This window comes from Mya arenaria, chromosome 11 (genome assembly GCF_026914265.1).
Source record: "Mya arenaria isolate MELC-2E11 chromosome 11, ASM2691426v1".
Lineage (NCBI taxonomy): Eukaryota > Metazoa > Mollusca > Bivalvia > Myida > Myidae > Mya > Mya arenaria.
The window spans coordinates 14,846,562-14,855,772 of NC_069132.1; positions in this window are offsets into that span (position 1 = coordinate 14,846,562).

Sequence of the window (9,211 nt, forward strand, 5' to 3'; positions counted from 1 at the left end):
AACTCAGTTGAGACAGCAATGAAACATTCTTTAAATCATGTAAAATGATGTATTATCGACCTCATACTAGTTTGTATTGATAATTCTAGGCTTGTTTTGAGGAAATACTGTATTTGTCGATTTTGGGACCATTTGGTGTCTAGTCCCTTTAAAATATGATTTTGTTTTTAAATGTGGATGAATACTTGCCTAACAGCATCAGTATAATTGGCCTTAAAGTTACATACCTACCATTTCCTTCAGTATGTCCAGTAGCCTGCCTGCCCCTTGACAGTATTTTTAAAGGTCATTCTTGTGCCAATGACCAGAGGAATGGGTCAGACGTCACATCTATGATTTTATGGCAGAGACTTATGACTAAAATATTCATAACATTGCCATCAGTAGATGAAAAGGTTGAAATTATACTGTTCTTGATGAATCACAAATACATGTATATGGATGGATACAAGGAAGGTGACAATAGTGAGTTATGGTCAAAAGACCTTCATGGTTGTTGACAGTCTGTTGACTTAGATTGACCTTAGGACTGTTTTGTAATGAAGTCACATAGTGATACCTTGGTGCACAAGAGAGCCTTTAATATCATGCTATGAAATCCCAAAGGCTCTGCTCATAATGGCCAAACTGTATAGAACCAGTGTTTGGGAGTGAGCAGTCTTGTCCTGGGAAAGGGGGACCTTGTGTGCCAGAAATATTTTGTTTTATATTCATAGCATGAATGATATTTATGTCTGACTGGAAAAACAAATGAGTGTTGGCTTTTTGTTGTTGTCAATACTTCCGAGTCATCTAGTCTGGAAAAGCGATGCTTGTGGTCACTTTAAACTGGGTTTCAATCATGACCTTTAAATCCCTGCCCCATTCCCTTTGGCTCGGTTTCAAACCAACTAGGACCGAAACCTTTAATATCCCAACCTGAGTTATAATTTAATGTAAGGGTTCTTGACTTTTGTGCATTTATTCAATGAATTAATGTTGGTTGCTTGCTGAGGTACACATTTACCTGACCGGGCTCCTGCAAGGCCATACTGACCACAGGAGTGACCATAAGAATTAATTATCCTTGCTCTCAAAGAGATAAACCACTTCAGGCCCTCATTAATGCAAATACAGGATCAACTTTCATCAGCAAAGTGGATTGTAATAGCCCCTGGATTCCTGCATATATATCATTGCAAGTGATTTTGTCAATTTGAAAACTTTCATTAATGGTTTGTATGAAGGACCTGTGAATTGTGGACTAGTTTCAGCTATAATTGCACTCTCAGGTATGTTTTTCAGTATCGTTAAATCTCAGCAAGGTGTCTCCTTTGAATACCTTGGGACTAGAACATACGGTAGTTTATGTTCAAATTACATATTAAAATCAGACTTTTTTCTCCACACATAGAAAGTGGTGTTAATTGGACTCCAGAACAGAAGAAAAAGAGCAGATTTGATAAGATTAAGGTAAAGCATATAGTTTAGCATTAGTGTGGCAAAAAGTAAACATAATCATAAAGTTGTGTGATCTAATTTGTTGAGACATGAGCGTAAACACTAAAGATCACTGGAAGCCCGTCCTGACTTTTATAAGAGATGTCTCAAGATAAAGGGCTCCAGGTGGGTATCAAACCTGGGAGCTCATGGTTTAAAGCAGATGTCCATATATATATAGCTTGAGACCACCTCACTCTCAACATTTCTGTCACTTTGTTGCAGACATGAAAATGACTGGTACCGGTAAGATGTCTCTGTGTTTGATCACCCAAGTTTATAACAAACATTCCTGATCACCAAGATGGTAGTCTGTCTGTGGTCAGTACCCAGGGTGTCCTCATGTTGGCTGGGTTCACAAGTTAAAAGGTTAATTGGCAGTTGAATCGATTTTATGATTTGTTTTTTATCAAAGTGAATTTTTCCATTGCATGTAGAATAGTGGTAATATTATAACTCAGGTTTCATGTTTTTAAGCACTTATTTTTTGGGCTAAAATTCTGTCCCGTGAGTTTGCAAATAGGCGTGCTGTTAATGCTAGTATAGGTACCAAAACCTTCTATATTTTAATGTTGCTTGGTAGCCACTGGTATTAACCCCACAAATGTATGTAAATATTTTCTTTTGTAGAAATTTTCTCTTAAAAAAGAGTAGGCCTATACTTTCATCAATCAGCGAAAACCTGCTAAAATAAACTTCTTCTATCAATCTTGAACTGTGGGCCACATTTCTGACTCTCTTTAATATTGATTGTGATGTCTTTTTTATAAACTTTATTTAAAAATGAGAAACTGATTCACTTTTCAATAATTTAATACCAGTCTAATCACAATAACCCCATCCATGCATTCAAGTGAAGTATGCGGCCGTTATTCGGTTCGGTTGTGTTTGCCAGAGGATTTTGAACCCTTCAAGTGTTTGTTCATCCAGGGCGAGGGGCACTGTCACCTGGCAGCAGTCCACAGTTTCTAGGCCTAAGGTTAGGTCACCTTCAAAGTACTGGGGATCTATTACTGTTTAATCTTCGATGTTTAAATTTGTTGAGACTATTGAAGAGTTTTGAGTTTCGTATTAAAATATAAACCAGAAGATTGGAAGCCCTATTAGGTTTAGATTTCATCTGCCGTATTCTTGTGGTTTTGGTACATTCCTCCTTTAATCTTGTGTTGCCCCTAGTACCACATCAGAAACATGCATTATGATTTATTTAAAACACAGCCCCTCCCTTCTTTAAGAATACCTAAAAGGTGTAAATCTGGTTTCCAAATGTACAAAATGACTCAATTCTTCAATGGGAATGATACATGATTGCGACCACATAATTTATTTGGCTGTGAGCATGCATTTTCAATTAAACCATATAAGTCATCGTAACTTTTTGCACACATTAATGAGAGATTAGTTGAATAGCAGCTTGGTGACATGAGTCTTTCTTTGAAAGGATGGGATAATAGTTTACACCTCTGGAAAGGTTATTCCGATTTATTAGATTGAGAAATTTAAAAGGTACTTATTTCTTCCAAAAATGCATGACATATGAACTCAAATTAGCTTTGTTAAATGTGCCTGATTGACTCCTCTGTGATATTCAAAGCAATATGTGCTATTAACTTCAATATTCCCTGCTGTGGAATAAGAAATAGGGGAAGCCTTTGTTTTCTTGTGTTACTCCTGTAATGTTTTCTGTCTTAAGTACATGAATCTTCTCCATATCATGTAAAGCCATTGGAGAAATTGATGCATTTCTGATCATATGTTCTACACAACAAGGTTACTGTGCAGAACCAATTTTGGAAGGTTTAACTTTATAATATGGTCCGCTTCTCAACAAGGTTACTGTGCAGAACCAATTTTGGACGGTTTAACTATATGGTCCACTTCTCCATAAGGTTACTGTGCAGAACCAATTTTGGATGGTTTAACTATATGGTCCGTTTCTCCACAAGGTTACTGTGCAGAACCAATTTTGGACGGTTTAACTTTATAATATGGTCCTCTTCTCCACAAGGTTACTGTGCAGAACCAATTTTGGGCGATTAACTATATGGTCCACTTCTCCATAAGGTTACTGTGCAGAACCAATTTTGGACGGTTTAACTATATGGTCCTCTTCTCCACAAGGTTACTGTGCAGAACCAATTTTGGATGGTTTAACTATATGGTCCTCTTCTCCACAAGGTTACTGTGCAGAACCAATTTTGGACGGTTTAACTATATGGTCCACTTCTCCATAAGGTTACTGTGCAGAACCAATTTTGGACGGTTTAACTATATGGTCTGCTTCTCCATAAGGTTACTGTGCAGAACCAATTTTGGATGGTTTAACTATATGGTCCGTTTCTCCACAAGGTTACTGTGCAGAACCAATTTTGGACGGTTTAACTATATGGTCCTCTTCTCCATAAGGTTACTGTGCAGAACCAATTTTGGATGGTTTAACTATATGGTCCGTTTCTCCACAAGGTTACTGTGCAGAACCAATTTTGGACGGTTTAACTATATGGTCCACTTCTCCACAAGGTTACTATGCAGAACCAATTTTGGGCGGTTTAACTATATGGTCCACTTATCTACAAGGTTACTGTGCAGAACCAATTTTGGCCTGTTTATCTATATGGTCTGCTTCTCCTTAAGGTTACTGTGCAGAACCAATTTTGGACGGTTTTAATGATATCAGGTCTGCTTCTCCACAAGGTTACTGTGCAGAACCATTTTTGGACGGTTTAACTTTTATAATATGGTCCGCTTCTCCACAAGGTTACTGTGTAGAACCTATTTTGGAAGGTTTAACTATATGGTCCGCTATTCGACAAAGTCATTCTGTGTAGAACCTATTTTGGAAGGTTTAGCTACAGTATTTAGCTCAGGTTTTCAGCCTCTTTTCCTTCAGTGCTCCATATCTCCCAATTGAAGATATCACTGAAACTTGGATCACATATTTTACCAATCACGATCTAACTTGTAATGATGCTGTCTCTTTATGATGCCTGTGCAGCAGAAGGAATATAGCTGTCATTTTGACTGCCTTATTGTTTATTTGATGACTTTTTTCTGCAAGATTTTATCTCATGATCATGAGTCAAAGAGTCTTGAGTATGGCATGGACGCACCCTGGTCAGGATGGCTTGTTTAATTTTCATGTTATGAGAGGTTAATAATATAAGTCATGATTCCAGAGACCCTAGGTATAAATTGTTTATTTCCTGATCCAGAATTAGCTTCATTTGTTTATGGAATCAATACATTTTCCAGGTAAATCATGAGGAGAATAAACCTCATTCAAATTTTTTAAACGATTCTTTTTTCAGAAAGCTTTTTTCGGAACTAGCTGTGCACAGTGGATTTTTTCGAAAGCAAATTCTACATGGTGTTTTATGGTGGATTTTCTTTATTTTTTTCATTTAAAATAAATTCATTTTATCAGCTTAAGTAAATGTCCTCTAACTGTTGTGGGTTTTTTTTTGGTATTTTTTTTATACATTAACTGTTATCATATAGTAGCTTATTGTTTGTTTCAGTGTAAGATCGTAATAATAAGACCAAGTGAGCACCAAAAGATATATTTCCCAAGTGGCGTAGCTACGTGTGGTTTTATCAGTGATTTTTTACAGACGCTAAAATATATTGCTATCTTACACTAAAACAAACAATTTTTTTCTTTTTATTTATATATACATAAAAAAATGCAAAAAATGATCTTTAATTGTACTTTTTTAGAAAACTCAGGCTGCACACCAAATGTTATCGGAACGTAACGTCATTTCAAAAATGAATTCGTTGAAATTGTGTCCCAGGCACGTTTTATTTGGACACAAGAGCAGGCAAAAAAATCAAAACAGTGAAAAATATCCAAATGTTATTTCACTGATTGAATCAGTGAAATATCATTTTTATTTCACTGATAAATATTTTTTAATATTTTTGTATTATCATTTTACCTGAAAACACCTTGATTGTATTGACGCTTTCACATGTGTTGCTTCACATTAACATGTGAAATACCCGCAGTCATTGATTTATTATAAAGTAGCACATATTTAGAATACCTAAATGTATTTAGGTGTTAATAATGAAAAAGGCTATACCAATCTGTCGCCATGGAAATGTGGGAATATATTTGTTGGAAAATCTTATGTGGTTATTTTCTTGTAAGTAAAAGATATTTTTCTTTGAAGTTTTAATGTTAAGCAATATTTAGTCAGCTTCAACAATTGATGAACATTTTCTCTATGTACTAATGTATCATACATAACATTAATTTTAGGGAGAAAAATAATACATACATCAATGTCATGGGAAGTAATGCACACATATGCAATGTTTTAGCCTGTCATCAAGATGGTATTTTTGGTAAAATACTGATTATTTATCAGCGAGACCTTGGACATTTGTGATGGTCATTAATACTGTCCTCCAGTATGGCAGATACTGTTACATTATCATTCATTCTCAAGCTTATATATACTCGACTGTTTTGTGCTGAAGGGTTATGTGTTGTATAACAGTGTTGAATTGAAAAACTTTTTCACTGTTGCTAGAAAGTATGAACAAGTGTAGATCATATGTGTACAAAAGACGATTCCAAATATAAGATTGTCTAAAGCGATATAATGCCATAGCACTACGGTAGTCAGCAAAATAATATCAATAGCTTAAAATTCAACATTTGGCAATATAAACTAAGAAAACAATGGCCAAGGCATTTGTGTGGCATGGTCCTTAACTCTGACTGAAATAATGCTTAAATAAAGTTATGCCCTGCTGATGGGCGTTGGTATAATCGGCTCGGCAAACAATGATATAGGGACCTGATAAAATCATAAAAGAATTGGACCTAAAGCACTCAAAATATAACGAAAATGCATATCAGTGTCCCACATACGTTTTCATCCCTCCTATTGTTTTATTGCCTGTATTTATATTTTATTGCTCTTATTTCTTAAGTCATTGGAATGTAGTCTGTTTGTTTTGATGTAGGAGTGGAATGAAGTATACAGTGTCATAGTGGAAGGACTTGTTTGTTGAACATGATTATAAAACATAATGGTTATACATTTTCTGGTTCAAAACTCTCCAAAGTCCATCCTTTGTTTGTCTCACGACTGTGACTTATAACCGTAGACGAAAGCACAAACCTAAATAATATGTTAGTAGTAATGATGTCTATTTTTATATTCTTTACTATGTAAATGTGAAGAATTTTAAACAATTGCTCTTACAAAATATTAAGAAAAATGATAATAAAAGTGATAAAAAAACCTCTGATATAACAATTATATGAACATTTTGCTTTATGTAAGGAAGTTATTGTGTTACCCATAATATGCTAGAAAAGACCATTGTCAATCGAAAGAAGGATTTCTTTGAAATATGATAAATATTTTTTTCTGATTTCATTTACAATCTTAAAACCTTATTTTTGCATAGCTGCACACTTCCCACGTCTGCCTTTTTTATCACATAACAATGCAAGACATTTTAATATATTCATGAGATTCAAACTTTAATGACAGAAGTCATGCCCTGTTAAATTTACAGCATCATTTATACCTCATCATATTGTTATTATAAGGTGTAGAATGGATGAGAGCCCAGGTGCTAGCGGATATATTTCATGAAGCCCATCTTTTCTCCTTTACCTCTTCCCTCATGAAATCAACCACTTCTTTCTGTTAATCTCTAGTGTCACATGAACCTAAAGACATGATAGATCCTTAATACAAGTGATCACATTTTGTTATTCTTTGATCAAAATCATCCAATTTTTTTGAAATGTGCCATATGGGAATTAATTTAGATATTTCAAATATTTGATGACTTAAGTTTGAGTTGGATCAAATAACATAGCTCCGTAAATGTCTACTGATGTAAGATGTTCGAAAGGTCTTTCATGCTGGCTCACTCACCGTCTTTGAAAACATATGAATACCTCTAATATATATGGGCCAACTTTTGCAAAATCTTATAACATTAATATTGGATTAAATCTTTATCTGCAACTTTCATCTAAATATGGTGTATTGACACAGATTGTATTTGAAAGTGTATCATTATGTACTCCCGCAGATGACGAGAATTGATAACTAAAATATTGACTCCTAATTCTTCATTTTAACAAAACGCAAGTTCCCCACAGTCTAGACTTTAGTGACGGGGAACAGTGGAATAAGCATATTAAATAAAGCTTAAAAAATTACCGGATCATATTATTTCAAATTTAATTCAATTAGTGAAGGGAAACTCTTCGTCCGAATTGGGAAACTCTCCATGGAAATGTTAATGTAATTGTAGCAGAAGGGGAACCGGTATGAAAGGTGTTAGTTCTGAAGTGACAGTCAAGCCAGCGATTGAATTACTCTAGTGGTTAAAGCTTTCCGCCAGTGACAATGACTATTTAACAGACTGTCAACTCTTCCTATTTATCATTTGCGTTATCTCTCTGTGATGGATATCAAACTGAATTCACTTGCAGTACTTTATTGTGTTTTGTTGAAGTTTTCTGTCTGTTTTAATAAAATAATTTAAGTTCCAAATGTGGATAATATTATAATGGATTAATTCTTAAATTATGTTTAAGGTTTGAAGGTTTGAATTTAAATACTACAAATTTTTTGTTGTGTTTTTTTTTGGGGGGGGGGGTGCAATGAAAATCTAGCAGACAGAATAAGAAAATAATTTAAATTTTTCTTCCAAGTATAAAAAAACGTTGCATTTATAAACTATTTTAAGAAAAAAGAAACTTATGCTTTTCTCTCCATAAATATTTGTCTTTGTACAAAAGATAATCTGTATTATGAATTATGAGAAAGTATGTGGAAACTGCCAATTTGAGACTGCATGATAAGAATCATAGAGCTGTTTAAACATGAAATGTTTATCAAAATTCCTGAAAATGTCATGCAGTAAGAAGATAATTTTATTTTTAGAATTTCCCTTTCATTAAGTATCATGAATTACTGAGAAAGTTTTGTCTGTGTTCTATTAATATTCATGTTGTTATACATAGGTAATTTTCAAATATCTTTTTTATATGTATGAAAACTTAATTTTTTTAAATGGACTTATTAAAGCTTTGAAGATCATAAGAATATCTCCAACTATGCTTACAGACATTTTATAACAGGATTATTCAATGAAATTTTTATGTAAGAGGTAAAGCATTTTTATATTCGGGAATGCATTCAAGACTTTTAAAAAATTGTAAGTGTAAGGGGCACAGTTTCAAAGATTCACTTAAATGTATTATATACCTGAATTTGCAATTATTAATAAAATAAATGTTTTCACGGATGACAAATACAATATTGTATATTGGAGGCAATTATATATATACTAAATTTACATAAGATGATGGTACTAAAATTTTCTGACTTTTAGTCTGATTGTTGGCAGTTTGAGTGAATGTTGATAGGTGTATCGAGTGAATGCCCGTGAATAGAGTTGGAGGGTATAATTGTTATTTTTGTGAATTTCTTAAAGTAATTGACGAGGGCATGTCAAGCGACACCCTGGATGGATGGCATTCATTTGCCTTTATATTCATAGTGCATTTCAATTTTAATGATAAGTCAGAGGAAGCTTAACGGCCGGTCAGTGTGATATCTGCCAGTTTTGGACTTTCTTCTTTGGTCACCTCCAATATCAATGTGCAAATTAAATTTTGTTCTGATGGACATTAAAGATGCTGACCTGTCCACTTGCCTTTGAAGTGACATATTGTTTGTTTGTGAAT